At 41.5% G+C, this 21,414-nt stretch overlaps 1 protein-coding gene across 3 annotated transcripts in view; it reads left to right on the forward strand.

Annotated features, from left to right (window-relative positions):
* CA10 (carbonic anhydrase 10) overlaps positions 1-21,414 on the forward strand; it is a 550,279-nt gene that overhangs the window by 472,979 nt on the left and 55,886 nt on the right. The window lies entirely within an intron of this gene.

The raw sequence follows: 21,414 nt of genomic DNA on the forward strand, positions 1-21,414 counted from the left end.
CCCATTCCAACTCCCTGGCTCCTCACAAGACAGTGCCACTGCATGCAGCAAGGAGCTCTTGTTTTCTGTGTACTTCTGTGGGGTCCAGCTCTAGATCTGTGACATGCTCACCAGCTCACCTAAGTGAATATAATCCCTGACTCTCTCCAAATTTGTTTTTTACCTCCATCTAATTCAGTCATTCCCGTCCAGCCATATCTACCTTCTCTCTCCCTTGGGAACACTCCAAGCCATTCCCTACCTTAGGACACTTGCATGTGCTATTCTGTCTAGGAAGTTCCACTTCTAGTCTAGGTTGGTTTGCAACCCTGGCTGCACGTTAGAATAATTTTAAGCCTTATCTTGAGGTCAATTAAATTTCAACCTCTGGAGGTGGGGTCCACTATCTATTTTTAAAAACTCCTAGGTGATATGAATGCACTTCAAAGGTTGTGAGTCATCACTTTTAATCTTCATGTGGCTGGGTCCTCCCGTCGTTCAGGTCTCAGCACCAAGATCTCTTCCCAGAGAAGCCTTCCTAATCATCCTATCTGAAGGAGCCTGAACTCTAACCCCTGGAGCTCTATATCACTTACTGATTTTATTATCTCTATAGTACTCATCACTCTCTAAAGTTATCTTTTCTATTTTTTATTTATTGTTTGTCTTTCCTACTGTAATTCAAGCTTGAAGAGAGGGATTTGTTCATCTTGTTGACTTCTGTATCAGGACATCTACCCAACACATAGCAAGTGCTCAAAATATATTTGCTAGATGAGCAAGTAAATGAATAGATGGATATATGAATGAATAGATGAATGAATGAGTTTCTGCCCTTAGAGTCTGTATTAGTCAGGGTTCTCTGAAGGGACAGAACTAATAGGATAGGTGTATATATGAAGGAGAGTTTATTAAGGAGTATTGACTCACACAATCACAAGGTGAAGTCCCACAATAGGCTGTCTGCAAGCTGAGGAGCAAGGAAGCCAGTCCCAGTCCCAAAACCTCAAAAGCTGGTAAGCTTACAGAGTGCAGCTTTCAGTCTGTGGCTGAAGGCTGAAGGGCCCTGGCAAACCACTGGTGTAAGTCCAAGAGTCCAAAAGCTGAAGAACTGAAGATCCAATGTTCAAGGGCTGGAAGCATCTAGCCCGGGAGAAGGATGAGGGCCAGAAGACTCAGCAAGTCTAGTCCTTCCATGTTCTTCTGCCTACTTTATTCTACCCGTGCTGGAAGCTGATTGGTTGGTGTCCACACAGATTGAGGGTGGTTCTGCCTCTCCTAGTCCCCTGGCTCAAATGTTAACCTCCTTTGGCAACACCCTCACAGCCATGCCCAGGAGAAGTACTTTGCATCCTTCAATGCAATCAAGTTGACACTCAACATTAAAATGGTTAGTATTTTTGATAGTATACTTCACTTGATAAGAGCTGCCACTCAGCACACCTGGGGAAAAGTATACTTGCTCTACAGACATTATTTTCTACTTTGAGTTCCTCAACATGAGGATTCAAAAAGTTTTAATAAACAACAACAAATTTATTTAACTACAACCTATCACAAGTTGCATATTGATATTGAAAATTCTGTGAAAGTCTAAGTGTTCAATGCCTCCCCTTCCATGTGTCCCTTCAGCATGGCCACCAGAGCAGCAAGTCAATGCTTAGCCATCCAGCACTTGTGCCTTCCCCACCCAGTGCCAAGGCACGGTGGAGGCATGAGAGCTCTTTTCTTTCCCTCTCTATTCACTCTCCCACCTTTTGAAGCTCCTGAGAGAAGTATTTAAATAATATGCTGGTCTTCAATAGAATCCGCTTGGAAGAACTGCTGGAGACCACTTGTAATCACTGAAGCAGCAAGGAGAGATCACGTCTTTCATGATTTTCTTCCACTTTTAGTGCCATCTTCCACTCACTCCTGTTTCCAGATCTTTTCCTGGGTTGGTGTCCTGCCTTAAATGTCTCCATGAGTGTCTTATCCGCTCAAGTGTCTTCATCATGAATTGCTGGCAGCTCATCCTTTGACCAACACATATCCCAACTTGGAGAAGCCTGATGAGTTCTGGGAATCACCACCACCGTGTTTCTCTTACTCAGAGCTGCCTCCAGTTTTTCTGTAAAAACCAAACCACTACTCTCTAAAACAGAAAAAAGGTACAACTTCAAATTTGGCCATGAGGTGTTCCAGAAGGGATTCCATTTTCCTGATTAAGGGTAGGAACATAAGAGAAACACACACATACACACACACACACACACACATTCATCCCCTTTCCTTCCCTGCACACCTGCTCAGCAGGCACAATGCCTGTGTTAATTCATACATATATAATAAATTTATCCTCTTTCCTTCCCTGGAAAGTGAATGAATAATGGCAGACCCTGCCATTTCCTATCATTTTGACTATTAATGCACGTCAGCAACTGTGTTTTGCCTTCAGAGGACACAGAGATATTTCTGGTAACCTATGAGAGCTAATTCACCTTCAGGAGGTGAGTAGCCAAATATTTATATCTTATCAGAGTCTGACTCATTCTCCACCATTGCAAATATGTGTCACAGTGCCTAAAGCTTAAGCTGGGTATCAGGGACATCTAAGGTCCCAGACTGACTCTGCAGTCCAGAGGATTCAGAAATTTGATTTTAGCAGAATCTCTATAAAGAGAATGCTCGGGGAGCCTGGCCCACACTAACCTTATAAGCCAGGACAGTTTCTGAGCACACAAATAAGGCTTCACCCCAAGAAGTGGACTGACCATTCATTCACATAATAAATATTTATTAAGCACCTAGCATGTTGCTTCTATGAGAATCTAAGCAGCAAGGAACAACAGGGAACAAAAAAAGAACAAAACCTCTTTTGTAATGGAACTTAGTGGGAGAGACAGACAACAGACAAATATGTAAAATATACAAGGATCAAATAGTGACAAGTGCTGTGAGTAAAATAAAGTAGGAGATGAGTTATGGGAAAAGGCGTCCAGTGTAGGGTGGGGATTGCAGTGTTAAATGAGGCAGTCAGGGAAGGCCTCAGCTAGAATGTGAGGTGTGAACAAAGACCTAAAGGAGATGGAAAGGCCAGCTTGCAAGTTTCTAGGTAGAGAGGTGTCCGGTCCTCAGGCAGGAGTGTGCCTGGTGTATGGCAGGACCACTGTAGCTTGAACCTATGTGTTAGGAGAGAGTGCATAGGATCAAAAAAGTTGGCTGATGTGGAATCCTGAAGGTTTCAGGGGACTGGATCTGGATATGGGTTTTCTTCTAAGTGTGATAGGGGCCATCAGAGGTCTTCAAGCAGGGGAGTGGCATGATCTGATTTAGCTTTTAGCAAATTTTTTCTGGCTGTTAGCCAAAAGGAGACCATAGAGGGTAAAGGCCCCAGCAGGCAGGCCTATTAGGAGGCCACTACAGTCATCTGGGAAAGAGATACTGACAGCTTGAACCAGGGCAGTAGCAGCAAAAGGAGAGAGAAGCAACTGGATTCTGCATGCATTTTGAAAGGACAGCCAATGCAAGTTGCTGCTATACTTGATATGCTATGGAGAAAAAGAGAGGAGTCAAGGTTTAGAGCCACAGAAAGGAACAGGTTCCATGAGAACCCATTTCTGGCAAGTGAGTTTACTCAGGAATCAAATGCAGACCAGATGGACAGTTAGGTGAGCACAGAATTATGACAAAGTAATTCATCTCACTGGCAACAGCTTTTACTTAAGAGCCCTGAGTGTAGGCCAGGCCCTGTGTTAAGCATGAGCTTACATATTCCATTTCCTCTTCCAACAGCCCAATGGTAAACATACCGTTATCCCCATAAATGAGGAAATTGAGGCTCAGAGCACAGTGACTTGCGCAGCACTGCACAGCTACTCAGTGCTGGAACTATGACTTCAACCAGGCCTGTCTGACATGCCCTCAACCACTGTGCTACACAGATTCCTACTCAAAATGCTTTTTAACCACATTCAAGAACAACTATGGATTGTTCTTTTTCCTCTAGGGCTTTTTCAACTATTTAACCAATATTCTAGACTGAAAAACTACCCCTACCTTGCACAGTGGCAGAGACCCCTGGTCAAATTCTGTCTCTCTGGCCTTTGGTTTTCTCCATCTCTATCTGTCACCTATACCCTCCGTCAACAGCTCAGCAGTGGCTTCACAGCTATTGTTACATCCATTTTGGTTCAAAAGTGTCCTCCCCCTTAGGTTTGAGAGACACCCTGGGCTACCTAATGGGGTTTAGAAAGCACCTTGCTCTTATGTGCAGTGAATTTGCAACATATAGGTGACTTCCTTTTGAGGCATTTTTTTTTCAAGTGAATTACCCCAGTAAGGATGCTAGTTCCTGTCCTCATCTCCAGGTGTGAAGAATTCATATTTGTCAGCCTAGGGCACTCACCATATTCTCCATGTTTGTTCAGAAAAATGCTTGCTGAGGGCCCTCTATGTGCCAAGTGCTGTTTTAGGGAGTGCAGTAGTGAGCAAACTAGACCCAGTTCCTTCCCCCATGAGGCTGGTAGGCTGGTGGGGCAGTGCGATGTTAACTAAGGACCCCTCTGCTAGGGTTAAGGGTTGAGGTTTGTGCTCTAAAAGGAAGAAACATTGATCTATGTGTATATATAGGAGCCAGGCCTCACCTGGGAGGTGAGAGAAAGTGTCCCTGAAGAAATGGTGAGTAGGCTGCTATCTGAAGGATGAACAGTTCTCCCAGGATAGAAGATGGGGAAAGGTACAAGTGGTCCACACGGAAGCCTTGTAATAAGAGGGAACATAGCAAGTTTAAGGAGCAAAGAACGCAAGTCAAGGCTTAATACAAAATGAGCTGTTTATATATTGGGAAGACTTGGGTAAGGAAGGATGTCCTGTGGGGTCACATTGATGCTGTGGCCCAAGAGTGGTTGCCATGACTCAAGAAAGGTTATGAAGTATGGGAAGAGCTGCAAAGACCTTCCTTAAGAATGTTGATCTTTAGCCAAAGAGGAATAGAATCCACCACTACAGGGATGAATGAAAAGAAAGATGTGACAGATTTTCCTTTTTTTTTTTTTTTTTTTTTTTTTTTGATACGGAGTCACTCTGTCGCCCAGGCTGGAGTGGAAGGGTGTGATCCTGGCTCACTGCAATCTCCACCTCCACCTCCACCTCCCAGGTTCGAGCGATTCTCCTGCCTCAGCCTCCCTGATAGCTGGGATTACAGATGCATGCCATCACACAGGCTAATTTTTGTATTTTTAGCAGAGAATGGGGTTTTGCCATGTTGGCCAGGCTGGTCTTGAACTCCTGACCTCAGGTGATCCACCACTGTAGCCTCCCAAAGTGCTGGGATTACAGGTGTGAGCCACCACACCCGGCTGTGATAGATTTTCTTTTGAAAAGGTGATTCTGCCTACACTGTAGAAGATAGAAGATAGAGTGGATGGGCAAGGTGGACAGAGGAGACCACTGACTAGATTATTGCACTGTCTGCACTCACATGATGATCTCATCTTGCACTGAATTTGCTTGCACAGAGAATCTTAGCATATCTGACCATGAAGAGATCATAGAGAACATTGCTTGAGTTCAGCTACATTATTTTATGGATGAAAAATATGGCCTAGAAACCCAAGACCACAGGGCTGCTTAAATTACAAAGTCAACTCTCAAACCAAGGTCTTTTGACTTCACGCCTTGTGTTTGTAACCATTGTTTCAGTTATGTGTATTTACATGAAGCCTGGCCTCTTTCAAAGTATTGTTTGTGTCATATTTAGTATAGAATCTCCAGTGTTTGGCGGGAGTAGCAACTCAGTATGTGTTAGATGGATGAATACAGAGATGGGTGAATAAATGGCTGAAAGAATAGGTGAATAGATGGATGGATGATGGCTGGATGATGGATGAATGAATGAATGATAGATGCATGCATGCATTGATGGATGGATGAATGGATGGATGGATCGATGGTTAGGTACATGGATGGGTGGATTTGAAAGGATACTTTTTTATAACCCACAAGCTTCCATAGAAACAATTGAAATAGATCATTTTTCCTTTAGTGAAAACCATACTTCATAACCTTTCTCGAGTCATGGCAACCACTCTTGGGCCACAGCATCAGTGTGACCCCATAGGACATCCTTCCTTATCCAAGTCTGTGCCTGGGAACCTCAGTCCCTGAAAGAAGGTGATAAACTTACTGCAGTTGTTTGGAATGGCAAGCAGCCCGGGACTGGTTAGGTCATGCACTGACTCCTTATTTTTCCTGGAAAGGAGCCTAGCTTGCTAACTGTCCAAATTGAATTTTAAAAACTGTAATTAGGTCACCACAAAGGTTTGTCTCTTTTAATGGCAGAAAGCCCAGTTTCCTAAGTGTTTCCTCAGGAGCCCATCCTTTGCCACCCCACGACTCTTGTACATCGCATACCTCATTAAGGGAGGACTCTGAATGGAATGCTGATGAAATATTATCTTGAGTGTCAACAGTATGGAGGTGCTCAGAAAACGGCTCAGAGACTATTGCCAAAATACATCCTTGACACACATCCTCTCATTTTATTCTCAAAACAATATGGGATGGGGTGGGGTGGGGTGGGGAGAGAATGAGGCCTTATCTCAATTTTGTAAACAAAGAGAATGAGACCGTAGAGTCTCAGGGGCTTGCCCACCCCAGGGCCAATACACAGACTCAGATCTGCTAGGGACACTCCCAGTCTGGACTATCATTATCTTTCCATGGAAAGATATTATCATGGCAAGATAATGATATTCCAAATGTGCTGACTTGTTGGAGTTATTTAGAATGTAATCACTCTACTAATGAACAAATAAAACATGTTTGTCATCAGCCAACATTTATTGATTACCTGTTATGTACAGTACATCTTACCAGAGGCTTATCTCAGGCCAATTGGACATTCCTCTTTTCCCTCAGAGCATGAAACTAGGGACCTCATTCAAGTCCCCAGTCAGCCACTTTCTCCACAATACAACCTAGAGAAAGACACTTAGCCTCCCTGAGCTTCAGTCTCCTTCTCTGCTAAATGGGCACAGTGATTTGTATACAACAACCTCCCAGCAGGATACATACAGAACACTCCAAATTGAATTATTTGAGGAGAATATATTACAAAAAGTCCATTCCCAAGGCCTGGGTAAGGGAGCCACCAGAGATAATGTACTAACCCGGAGATAGAAAGAACCTGGCTGTTACTACTCCAAGGTCTAAAGAGACAAAAGGAAGGAGAGGTTATAGGAACTGGAAGGGGAGAGATTCTTGTAGAGTTGGCATCCCTGAGAGAACCAGGAACCTTTGGGACACAGCCAGCCTGAGACAATTTCACAGAGCAGGAACCAGGGTAGAAGGGCCCTGATCTCCCTGTCTACCTCCCCCTGGTTTCCTTCCAGGGTGGCCATGGCAGGAACCTTTGATAGCCAGAGGTATGGGAGCCAGTGAGTGCCATGCACACGGTAGGACTCCAGGCAGAGTAGAGAAAGGAGAAGAGAAAGTCTGGGGTGCAGGTGGACGCCACCATCACACAGCACCTGCTCTGCCTTCATGAAAGTGATCTTATAAAGGTAAAGATACTCTGTAAAAGAGAAAATGTCAACTAGTATGCAAAATTTTCTACAAGCCTGAGAGTAAGAATGACCTGTCATCAGCCATCTATTGGCTATCCAGTGTGCCACCAAGGATAATAGTGATTGAAAAGCAGAGGCCAGTAGTTCAAGGCAAGGTCATGGAAAGGGCTCCAGATCCAGGCAATGCTGGATCTGAATCTGGATCTACTGCCTGCTAGCTGAGTAGTCACAGCAAGTCTCTCAACCGCTCTTGGCTTCTGTGCTCTCATCTGGAATGCAGAGACCATAATATCTATCTTGCACAGTGCTGTGAGGTTCAAAGGGAACAGAATAGGAAACTCACAATGCCTGGCACATAATAGGTGCTCAAGAAATATATTGTAAAGTGAATAAAGGAATGATTTTTAGGATCGCTTCTGACTCTCACATGGTAGGGGTCAGATTCTCCAGTCTGGTTGTCTGATTCTGAGAAGCACTTGTGAAATCTGGGTAAGGTGCCAAGCTGAGGGCAAGACCCAGGGCAGGATGGGGTGGCCAGAGGTACACACGGTGACTACAAGGTCCACAGAAGGAGGTTCTGAGTGGAGACAATGTGTCTCAGAACTCTGTCTCTAGTCATAAAACCTTTTGTAGAACTGTGGCAGCCTCTAGGTAAATGGAATGTGAATGCAAGCTAGAAACTTTGATAGAATGTCTAATTTGTCAAAATAGGATTTTTCTGGCAATACAGTACAAATGACTGTGAAATTGCTTTCTGGGCCAGTCACCAAACATGGGTGAGTAATTGAGAATTAACTATTATGAGACTTTCATTTGGGGATATAAATAATATTGAAAAGGGATTAAGAACTTGAGGGAAGGAAGCTGCCATTCCTGAGTATCACGGGATCCTACCAGCTCGTATATTGAAGGTCCTAATCTTCGCAGTTTACTGAGCAGAGGTAAACAAACAGGAAACATCATAAAAATAAATAAGAGTGTTACGGGTTGAATCGAGTCCTCCAAAAAGATATGTTGCAGTCCTAACCCCTAGAACCTCTGAACGTGACCTTATTTGGAATAAGGTCCAGGGTCTTTGCAGATGTACTCAATCAAGTTAAGATGAAGTCATACTGAATTAAGGTGGGCCCTGATCCAATAAATGGTGTCCTTATGGGAAGAGGGAAATTTGGAGACAGACAGAAGACAACCATGTGAGAACAGAGGCAGAGGCTGGAGTGATGGTGTCACCAGCCGAGGAATGCCAAGGACTGCCAGCAACCACCAGAAGCTAGGAGACAGCACAGAACAGATCCCCCTCCCAGCCTCCAGAAGGAACCAACCCGGCCAGCACCTTGATGTCAGACTTTTGAAAAAAAAAAAAGAAAAAGAATTCTGTTTTTTTAAAAATTTTAAGTTCTGGGATACGTGTGCAGGGCATAGAGGGTTGTTTCATAGGTATACGTGTGCCATGATGGTTTGCTGCAGCTATCCATCCATCCATCACCTAGATATTAAGCTCTGCATGTCTTAGCTTAATGCTCTCCCACCCTGCTCCCTCCACTCCCGCCCCCATAGACTCCAGGGTGTGTGGTTTCCCTCCCTGTATCCATGTGTTCTCATTGTTCAGCTCCCACTTATGACTGAGAACATGCAGTGTTTGCTTTTCTGTTCCTGCGTTAGTGTGCTAAGGATAATGGCTTCCAGCTCCATCCATGTCCCTCAGTTTGTGGTGTTCTGGTAGCCCCAGGAACACGCCCACTTATGGGATGTTAGGCCATGGTAAGTGCTGTCGTGAAAAGCAATCCAGAGAACAGGTGACAAGGATTAGGAAGGAGAGGCTAGGCAGGCAAGGGAAGCATAGAGTAGTTAGGACAGGCTTCATGGAGAAGGTGAGCAGATGGAAGGCCGTGAGGGGGTGAGCCAAGCACAGGTGGAGAAGAATGTGGCAGCAGAGGAAGCAGGTGCCATTGAGGCCCATGGAACTGTGCCATGTTCAAGGAGCACCAAGGAGGCCAATGTGGCCAGAGTGTGAGCAAACGGAGGTGGGAGAAGGGGCCAGAGAAGACGTCAGACAAAACCCAGGGGTCTTGTCATCCATTGCCAGGATTCTGCTCTTACTCTGAGTGGGATGGGGAGCTTTGGGAGGGTCGTGAACAGTGCAGTGATATGATCTGAAGTATGACTTAAAACACTCCCTCTGGCTGCTGCATTGAGGACAGATGGAAGCAAGACAAGGACAGCAGGGAGACCTGTTAGGCGGCCACTGCAGCAACCCAGCTAAGACTACTTCACTGACCGGGACATTCACCAGTTTTCCAAGGACGCTCTCCTGTTTCAAAGGCAGAGCTGGGATTCCAAGTCTGGTTCTCTCTGCAGCATCATGCGGCCTACCACCTGATGGCCAGGCCTCTAGCCACAATCATGACGCAAACTTATTCTAACATCTTGAAAAGAAGGAAGGAAAGTACTTTGCATGCCTTCCCCCGTCCTTTACCCTCATTTCTGATGTCTACCCCTTGGGGATGTTGTAAGAATCAAATAAAGGAACAGCTGTGGAAATATTTTTGAAAAAGCATGAAGCGCTAAATGCAAGAGATTATAATTAATACTAATAGCAGTCACCTCTCTCTCTTTATCCTACAACTGTCTGCTTATAAATACCACCAAAACAATGTCTCATAAAGAGACTGATACTCACATGGGGATGAAGCTGGTATACACATCTGCTGGGGAGAATTTTTCATTTAATAGATTTCACTGTAACAAGATCAGCAGTGCCCCGTTACCATGGGCCATCTGTCGGGACATGCAAGTAGACTTGTCATGCAGAACTGGACTGTCAAAGGGAACAGCAGTCTACCAACATGCAATCAAGCAATAGATTTTTTTCTGTATTTTTAAAAATGATGACTGTTTTTTGTTATGCTCTGGAGAAATGTCTTGGCTGAAGCTAAGCAAAAAGTGGGCATGAGAGACCAGCGGACACCTGCTGGCAAACAAGCATTTGCAGGAATTAGTAGGCCTGGGGGCTGTGTGTATCTCTGGTTGCAAGAAAGGGAGGAGGTTAGTTCAAAGAAAACTAGAAAGCACTATGGAGGCTCCTCAAAAAATTAAAAATAAAACTACCTTACTATCCAGCAACCCCACTTCTGGGTGTGTACCCAAAGGAAATAATTTTTTTTTGAGACGGAATTTCACTCTTGTCACCCGAGCTGGAATGCAATGGCATGATCTCAGCTCACTGCAAGCTCCACCTCCCGGTTTCAAGCGATTCTCCTGCCTCAGACTCCCGAGTAGCTGGGATTACAAGTGCCCACCACCATACCTAGCTAATTTTTTTGTGTTTTTAGTAGAGATAGGGTTTTACCATGTTGCCCAGGCTGCTTTCGAACACCTGACCTCAGGTGATCCACCCACTTTGGCCTCCCAAAGTGCTGGGATTACAGGCGTGAGTCACCATGCTCAGCCCAGGAAATAAACTATTTGTATCCTGAACACATATTTGCATTCCCTTGTTCACTGCAGCCTTATTCATAATAGCCAAGATATGGAAACAACATAATGTTCATGAACAGATGAATGTGTAGTGAAAATGGAATATTATCCAGCCTTAAAAACGAAGGAAATCCTGCCATTTGCAACATGGATGAACCTGGAAGACATTAGGCTAAGTGATATAAGCCAGGCACAGAAAAGCAAATACTATGTGATGTCTTAGATATGGAATCTAAAATAGTCAAGCTCACAGAAGCAGAGAGTAGGTAGTGGTTACCAGGGGTTGGAAGGAGGGGCAAATTAGGAGATTAGGGCAAAGGGTACAGTATCAGTATGCAAAATTAATAAACTCTGGAGATTTAATGCACTGTAATGTGACAACAGTTAACGATACTGTATTGTGTATTTGAAATTTGTATAAGGGTAGATCTTAAGTGTTCCTACCAAAGAAAAATGAGAAAAGGTAACTATGTGAGGTGATGGATATGTTAATTAACTTGACCATTTCACAATGTCTACAAATATTAAAAAGTCATTCTGTATACCTTAAATATACACAAATGCCTTTTATCAATTATACCTCAGTAAAACAGGAAGAAAAACAGAAGGGAGACAAGAAAATTAAGGGCACGATGGTGTCCCTTTGTCAGATACTGGTCCTAAGTGAAAACTGAAGAAGACTTGTTTTGACCAGTGACCTTGAAAGGCTTGGAGCACACGCTGCTTCACTTCAGGGTCCAGATGAGCCAGCCAGACGGAGGGTGAGGGAGCGGAGCATTTTCTGAGTTTCTAGGGAGAACCTAGCGACAGCAGTCAGAAAGGATGGGAAGCAGCAACAGTAGCAGCAGCAGCAGCATCTGCTGTGTCTGGCAAGGTGATGAGGAAGCAGCAGGACCCAGCAGGGAGGCAGGAAAGCAGCATCCCACAGAGGGCAGCAGCTGCCGGGCAGAGTGGGGCCACCCCCACAGGACTTCAAGTACCTAATGCCACCACAGGTCCAGAGCTAAAGAACAAAATCAGATGGCCACCTGGCCCCAATTATAAATGACTGGAGGAGACATCACGGTGGTGGTCGAAAAGGAGGGTGACATCCTGCAGGTGTGCAGGTTTGGCAAGTAGTGAAATGGGGCATTAAAATTATTCACAGCTCCAGGATGAAGTAGCCTGGGGGAATCCAGGTAACAATAATAATAGCTACATTCCTTAGATGTGTACAATATGCCAGGCACTGTACCGAGTGATTTCATTCATGCAATCATTTGTTTATTCGTTCAGTGAATATTTATGGGGTGCCTTCTATGTGCCAGACTCTGTTCTAGTTGCTGGGGATACATCAGTGTAAAACACAAAGACTCTGACCCTCATATGGCTTACATTCTAGCAGTTGGAGATAGATACTGATTAATAAATAAATACAATGTCTCATCTACAAGGAGATGTTAACTGCTATGGAAAGAAGAGAAAGCAAAGCAAAGGGTCTTGAGAGTGGCAGGAGGAGGATACAGAACTAATCAGAGGAGTCAGGGCAAGCCTCATGGAGGAGGGGACATGACAGCCAAGACTTGATGTGGTGAGCCATTTGGGGATCTGAGAAGAAAATGTTTGAGCAAAGGGAAGAGCTGGTACAAAGGCCCTGAGGCAGGCACTTGTCCAGTAAATTTGAGGAATGACTAAGAAACTAAGGCAACTGGAGAGAAATGTGCTTTGGGGAGATAAGCTCAGAGATGAATGGGAAGCCCAAGTCAGGTAGAGCTTTATGTATATTTAATCCTCGCCGTGAAACTAAAATACATGTTACGAAACTAAAATACTTGTTACTCTTCCCATTTTACGGATAGGAAGGCAAAGGTACAGAGAGTTTAAGTAATTTGCCCACATGGAGATAATACATAGGTGATGGTACTGGTACAGTCCAGCTCTAACACGATGCTTTTTTTTTTTTTTTTTCCATTACATTGCATTATTATCTCTTAAGAGGCCCCTGGGAGATACCTACCCATGTGCATAAATTAAAATCAAAGTCCTGTGGTTTACTGATTTCTGAAAGCCAAAACACATAGACACAGATATATACACACATCAATCTACAGGATGTCTCTTCCCTCTAGTGTTTTCTTTGCTATGCAGAAGAATATAGTTGCATCAAACTAAAACAAGTTTGTTTTTTGCTGCCTATGCTTTTGTGGTTCTATTCAAGAAGTCCAACAGTTCATTGAAATAAATAAAAACAGAGACACAACATGCCAAAATCTCTGGGATACAGCAAAAGCCATGTTAAGGGGAAAGTTTATAGGGCTCAACACCAGCCTGAAAAAGTTAGAAAGATCTCAGATTAACAATCTAATATCACACCTAGAGGAACTAGAAAAACAAGAATGAACTAACCTCAAAGCTAGCAAAAGAAAAGAAATAACTAAAATTGAGCAGAACTGAATAAATTGGCAATCCAAAAATCCATGCAAAGAGTAAAAAATCCAGAAGGTGGCTTTTTGTAAAGATAAACAAGATCACTAGACCACTAGCTAGATTACCAAAGGAAAAGAGAGAAGATCCAAGTAAGCACAATCAGAAACTATGAAGGTAACATTACAACAATCCTATAGAAATAAATAAATTTCTGAAAATATGCAACCTCCCAAGATTAAATGGAAACCCAGACCAATATTAAGTTCCAAAATTGGATCAGTAATTTAAAAGCTACCAGCCAAAAAAAGGCCAAATCAGGTGGATTCACAGCCAAATTCTACCATGTAAACAAAGGAGAGCTGGTACCTACTCTACTGAAACTATTCCAAAAAATCAAGGGGCGGGATTCCTCCCTAACTCTTTCTATGAAGCCAGCATCACCCTGACACCAAAACCTGGCAAAGACACAACAACAAAAAAGAAAACTAAAAGTCAATATCCTTGATGAACATAGACGTAAAAATCTGCAACGAAAAACTAGAAAACCAAATCCAGCAGCACATTAAAAAGTTAATTCACCATGATCAAATAGGCTTCCTTCCTGGGATGCATGGTTGGTTCAATATATACGAATCAATAGATGTGATTCACCACATAAACAGAATTAAAAACAAAAACCGTGGTACATGTATACATATGTAACAAACCTGCATGTTGTGCACATGTACCCTAGAACATAAAGCATAATAAAAAATTAATTTGAAAAAAAATAAAACAAAAACCATATGATTATCTCAATAGATACAGAAAAGGATTTTAATAAAATCCAATATCCCTAAGTGATAAAAACTCTCAAGGAACAAGGCATCAAAGAAACAAACTCAAAATAATAGGAGCCATCTATGACAAAACCACAGCCAACATTATACTGAATAGGCAAAAGCTGGAAGCATTCCCCTTGAGAATTGGAAAAAGCGAAGGATGCTCACTCTCACTACTTCTATTCAACACAGTACTGGAAGTCCTTGCCAGAGCAATCTGGCAAGAAAAAGAAATAAAAGGCATCCAAACAGGGAAAGAATAAGTCAAACTATCTCTCTTTGCTGATGATATGTTACCTAGAAAACCCTAAGGACTCTGTCAAAAAGCTGCTGGCACTGATAAAATTACTTCAGTAAAGTTTCAGGATACAAAATCAATATACAAAAATCAAGCATTTCTATACACCAATAACATTCAAGCTGAGAGTCAAATCAAGAACACAATCCCACTTACAATAGCCCCCTCCCCCCCACACACACACACATATCACAGTACATCTAAACAAGGAGGAGAAAGATCTCTACAAAGAGAATTACAAAAACAAACAAAAAAACTGTGAAAGAAATCATAGAGGACACAAACAAATGGAAAAATATTCCATGCTCATGGATTGGAAGAATCAATATTGTTAAAATGGCCATACTGCCCAAAGCAATCTACAGATTCAATGCTATTCTTAGCAAGCTGCCATCATTTTTCACAAAAATAGAAAGAACTATTCAAAAATTCATATGGAACCAAAAAAGAACATGATTAGCCAAAGCAATCCTAAGCAAAAAGAACAAAGCTGGAGGAATCATATTACCTAACTTCAAACTATACTATAAGGCCACAGTAACCAAAACAGTATGATACTGGTAAAAAACAGACACATAGAACAATGGGACAGAATACAGAACTTAGAAATAAGCCATACACCCACAGCTATCTGATATGCAACGAAGTGGGAATAAATAAGCAATGGGAAAAGGACTTCATATTCAATAAATGGTGCTGTAATAGCCAGCTAGCCATATGCAGAAGAATGAAACTGGACCCCTACCTTTCACCTATACAAAAGTCAACTCAAGATATATTGATGATGTAAATGTAAGACCTCAAACTCCAAGAATCCTAGAAGAAAACCTAGGAAACACCATTCTGGATGTTGGCCTTGGGAAATAGTTTATGAATAAGTCCTCAAAAGCAATTGCAACAAAAACAAAAATTGACAAGTGGGACCTAATTAAACTAAATATCTTCTACACAGCCAAAGAAACTGTCAACAGAGTAAACAGACAACCCACAGAATTAGAGAAAATATTCACAAACTTTGCATCCAACAAAGCTCTGATATCCAGAACCTACAAGAAATTTAAACAACCGAAGAAGCAAAATAATAATAATAATAATCCCATTAAAAAGGGGGCAAAAGACAGGAACAGCTACTTCTCAAAAGAAAACACACAAGTGAACAACAACAAAATGTTCCATGTCACTAATCATCAGAGAAATGCAAATCAAAACCACAAAGAGAAACCATCTCATACGAGTCAGAATGGCTATTATTAAAAAGTCAAAAAACAACAGATACTGGCAAGGCTGTGGAGAAAAAGGAAACACTTATGCATCATTGGTGGGAATGCAAATTAGTTCTGCCACTTGGAAAGCAATTTGGAGCCTTTTTCATTTTTATTTCATTTTTTATTTTTTTGAGACAGAGTTTCGCACTTGTTGCCCTGGCTGGAGTGCAATGACGTGATCTCGGCTCACTGCAACCTCTGCCTCCCAGGTTCAAGCGATTCTCCTGCCTCAGCCTCCCAAGTACCTGGGATTACAGGCATGCGCCACCACACCCAGCTAATTTTGTATTTTCAGTAGAGACGGGGTTTCTCCATGTTGGTCAGGCTGGTCTCAAACTCCCAACCTCAGGTTATCCACCCAGCTCAGTCTCCCAAAGTGCTGGAATTACAGGTGTGAGCCACCGTGCCCAGCCAGGGGTGGATTTCTTAAAGAACTTAGAAAAGAACTACCATTCAACCTCACAATCCCATTATGTGGTATATATCCAAAAGAAAATAAATTGTTCTACCAAAAAAACACATGCACTCCTCTGTTCATCACAGTAGTATTTACAATAGCAAAGACATGGATCAACTTTGGTGCCCCCCATTAACAGTCAACTGAACAAAGAAAATGTGGTACATATACACCATGACATGCTACACAGACATAAAAAAAGAATGAAATCATGATTTTTGCAGTAACATGGATGCAGCTGGAGGCCATTATCCTAAGCAAATTAATGTAGAAACAGAAAATCAAATACTGCATGTTCTCACTTATAAATAGGAGGTAAACATTGGGTACTCATGGACATAAAGATGACAAACACAAACACTGGGGACTACTAGATGGTTGGGGGGTGGATAGGGGGGTCAAAAGCTGAAAAACTATTGGGTGCTATAGTATAGTACACCTTGGTGATGGGGGCAGTCATATCCCAAACTCAGCATCATGCAATATACCCAGGTAACCTGCACATATAACCCCAGGTCAAAAATGTTGAAATTATTTTTTTAAAAGAAAAATATGTGATTGCCCAGAGGAGCCTAAACTGTTCTAAACCAGTCAAAACCAGCTAAAACTGGGTGCCACTGCTTTAAACCAGTTGAAGCCAGCTGAAACTAGTCAAAACAGTGGCTGAAGCCAGCTAAAACTGGTCAAAGCTGGATGAAACCAGCCAACATTGGCTGAAGCTGGCTAAAACCAGTCAAAACCAACAGAAACTGGTCAAAACCAGCTGGAACCAGTTAAGCCCTACTGAAACTAGTCAAAACTGGCTAAAACTAGTAAAAATCTGTTATAACCAGTGGAAATTAGCAGAAGCTAGTTGAAACAAGTCAAAAGCAAATGAAACCAGCTGAAGCTAGCTGAAACTGGCTGAAACCAGTTGAGACCTGTTGAAACTGGCCAACACCAGCCAAGACCATTCAAAACTGGTGGAAACCAGTTGAAACTGGTCATGGACACCCAAAACCAGTGATGGCTGCTCAAAACCAGTCAAAGTCACAGCCAGTTGAAACTGGTCAATTCATAATAACACTCCTTGGTGTTCATTTAAATTAATAAAAAAACTTATTTCCACATGAAAACCTGCACACAAATATTTATAGGAGCTTTATTCATAACTGTGAAAACTTAGAAACACCAACATGTCCTTCAATAGGCCAATAATTAATGGATTAACCATGGTGCATCTACACAATGAAATACTTTTCAGTGATAAACAGAAATGAGAGCTGAAACAAGACAAGGATGTTCATTTTCACTGCATTTATGCAACGTAGTTACTGGAGGGGTCATGAGCAATTAAGCAAGAGAAAGAAATAATGGGTATCGAAGTTGGAAAGGAAGAAATCAAATTATCCTTGTTTGCAAATGAGATAATCTTAGGTTTAAAAAAAAAAAACTATCATTCCCATGGTTAATGGTAAAAAATATAGCTAGCTAGGTAGGTAGGTAGGTAGGTAGACAGAAAACAAACTGTAGCATTACTATATGTTGTTAACAGTGATCAATCTGAAAAAGAAGTCAAGAAATCAATCCCATTTACAATAGCTAACAAAAAAAAGCCCTAAGAATAAATTAACCAAAGAAGTAAAAATTGTCTTCAAGGAAGCCTATAAAACACTAAGAAAAGAAATTGAAGAGGACACAAGAAAATGTAGTCGGATATCCCATGTTCATGACCTGGAAGAATTAATATTGTTAAAACGTCTGTACTACCCAGGATGGTCTAGAGATTCAAGCAATCCGTATCAAAATATCAATGACATGGTTCATAGAAAAAGAAAAAAATCCTAAAATTCATATGGAATCACAACACATGTCAATTAGCTAAAGCACTTTTAAATCAAGTTTTAGGAGCCATGTTTTATTTGTAAGTATCCGGTGGGTTGGGATGTTTTTTTCTCAGCAACATCTGAAATTGACTCAGGCCAATATGATAACAAGGGTAACAAAGGTATCAAGAACACACAGTGGGGAAAGGACAGTCTCTTCAATAAATAGTGTTGGGAAAACTGGATAGTCACATGTAGAAGAATGAAATTCGACCCTTAACTCACACCATGTACCACAAAAGCCAACTAAAAATGGATTAAAGACTTAAATGCAAGACCTGAAACTATGAAACTACTAGAAGAAAACATAAGGGAACATTGGTCTATCACATTAGTCTAGGCAATGATTTTTTTTTATATGAACACAAAAGCACAGGCAACAAAAGCCAAAATAGACAAATAGGACTACATCAAACTGAAAACCTTTTATGCAGCCAAGGAAATAATCAAAAGAGCGTAGAGACAACCTACAGAAGGAGAGAAAGTATTAATATTTGTAAACCATATACCTTATACCTGATAAGAAGTTGACATCTAAGATATATAAGGAGTTCAAGCAACTCAATAGTAGTAAAAACAACCTGATTTTAAAATGGGCAAAGGATTGGAACAGACAGTTCTCAAAATGACATACCAATGACAAATAGGTATGTGAAAAAATGTTCAACATCACTAATCATCAGACAAATGCAAATGAAAATCACAGTGAGATATCACCTCACAACTTAGAATATCTATTACCAAAAAGATGAAACATAACAAGTGTTAGAGAATATGTGCAAAGGATGTGAAGAAAAGGGAACCCTGGAACACTGTTGATGGGAATGCAAATTAGTATAGCCATTACAGAAACAGTATGAAGATTCCTCAAAAAAGTAAAACTACCATATGATCCAGAAATCCCAGTCCTGTTATATGCTGAAAGGATATGGAATCAGTATATTGAAATGATATCTGCATACCATGTTTGTTGCAGCATTATTTGCAATAGCTAAGATATGAAATCAACCTAAGTGTAATGGTAAAGAAAATGTGGTGGATATACACAATGGAATACTACTCAGTCTTAAAAAGAAAAAAAAAGAAATTCTGTCATTTGAGACAACCTAGATGAATCTGGAAGACATTATGCTAAGTGAAATAAGCCAGGCACAAATACCACAAGATCTAACTTACATGTTGTATTAGTCCATTTTCATACTGCTATGAAGAAATACCCAAGACTGGGTAATTTATAAAGATAAAGAGGTTTAATGGACTCACAGCTCCACATGACTGGGGAGGCCTCACAATCATGGTGGAAGGTGAAAGAGAAGCAAAGGCATGTCTTACATGGCAGCAGGCAAGAGAGCGTGTGCAGGGGACCTGCCCTTTATAAAACCATCAGCTCTCACGAGACTTACTATCACAAGAACAGCATGGGAATACCCATCCCATGATTCAGTTACCTCCCACCAGGTCTCTCCCACAACACATGGGGATTAGAGGAGTGATAATTCAGATGAGATTTGGGTGGGGACATAGCCAAATCATATCACACATGGAATCTTAAACTCATAGAAGTCAAGAGAAGAATGTTGGTTACCTGAGGCTGGAGGAAGGTTGGGAGATTAGAGAGATGTCAGTCAAAGTATACAAAATTGTAGTTAGAATAAGTTCAATAGCCCTACTGCACAACATGATGACTATAGTTAATAGCAATCCCTATCAAAATATTGTGGTATTAAAAATTGCTAAGAGAGCGGCTGGGTTTGGTGGCTCACAGCTGTAATCTCGGCACTTTAGGAGGCCAAGGCAGGCAAATTACCTGAGGTCACGAGTTCAAGATCAGCCTGGCCAACATGGTGAAACCCTGTCTACTAGAAATACAAGAATTAGTTGGATGTGTTGGCATGCGCCTGTAATCCCAGCTACTTGGGAGACTGAGGTAGGAGAATCGCTTGAACCTGGGAGGTGGAGCTTGCAGTGAGCCAAGATCACGCCACTGCACTCCAGCCTGGGTGAAACAGTGAGACTCCATCTCAAAAAAAAAAAAAAAAATTGCTAAGAGTAGATTGTAAGTGTTCTCTCCACAAACAAGTATATGAAGTAATGCATATGTTAATTAGCTATATTTAGTCAATCCACAATATATACGTATTTCAAAACAACACATTGCACACAATAAATATATTTAATTTTCATTTGTCAGTTAAAAATATAAATAAATTTTAAAATGCTAAAGGAAGGAAGAAAGGGAGGGAAAAAAGAGAAAGAAAAGGCATGTTGTCTGCACCACAGGGCACATGGAGGCTGGGGACAGCTCAAATTGTAAAGGATGTCAGTCTATACTAGAAGTTGTCACTGGCAATCAGCAGGTCACGTAAAATAGAATGTTATCCAGCACAAAGTCAATATTCTTCTTACTGTGGCATCATTTCCTTATATCTCAATAACCCCATTATTATTTCAAATTATATTTACCTCAAAGTAGAAATAAGTACACGTGGATCATTCACTTTCTCCTTTGCCAATTTATGACAAATGATATTCCATTACATATTCATGTAATCATTCATTCATTCATTCAAAATGATTGGGAGTGTTTGATGCCATGAAAAAAGAATGGCCCTTGGAATCAAATGGCCCTGGGCTGGAATCCTGACTGCTGTGCCACTCTTAGGATCCTTACGTACCCTAAGTTATTCAGCCTTGCTAAGCCTTAGGGTTCTCATTTGTAAATGGCGATTTTTAAAAATCCCTGCTTTGTAAAGTGCTCAGCATAGTATTTTATATAGCAGATAATAATTGCTGTTATTTTTATTACAAGCTTCCCATATTCCAAAAACTCTAGTGGGTACTAAGGATGCCAACATAAGTGAGCCAGGGTCTCTGTCCATAGGGTGCTCCCTTTCTCTGAGGGATGATATGGTTGAGAGCACCACATTGGGAGCTGAAATGCCCAGGTTTTAATCCTGGCTCTACTGCATGCTTAAATCTCTCTGTGCCTCTGTTTTCCCTTATATAAAATAGAGGTAAAAATAGGACTCGCCTCATAGGGTTATTGTAAAAATTACATGAGTCAATATATACAAGTGTTAGGACAACACCTGGCCTGTTTTAACAGTCAAATAAGTGCTTGGTAGGATTGTATATGGTAGAAGAGATGGACATGTCAGTAACTAATTGTAATACACAGTGATAAGTGCTATAATAGAGAAAAGAATACAGGGACAAAGGAGGAAACGATCAGTTCTTTTGAAGTCAAGAAGGGCATCCTAGAAGATAGATACTTGTACTAGGTCTGGAATAAAGAGTAA

The sequence above is a fragment of the Piliocolobus tephrosceles genome, chromosome 16 (assembly GCF_002776525.5).
Source record: "Piliocolobus tephrosceles isolate RC106 chromosome 16, ASM277652v3, whole genome shotgun sequence".
Lineage (NCBI taxonomy): Eukaryota > Metazoa > Chordata > Mammalia > Primates > Cercopithecidae > Piliocolobus > Piliocolobus tephrosceles.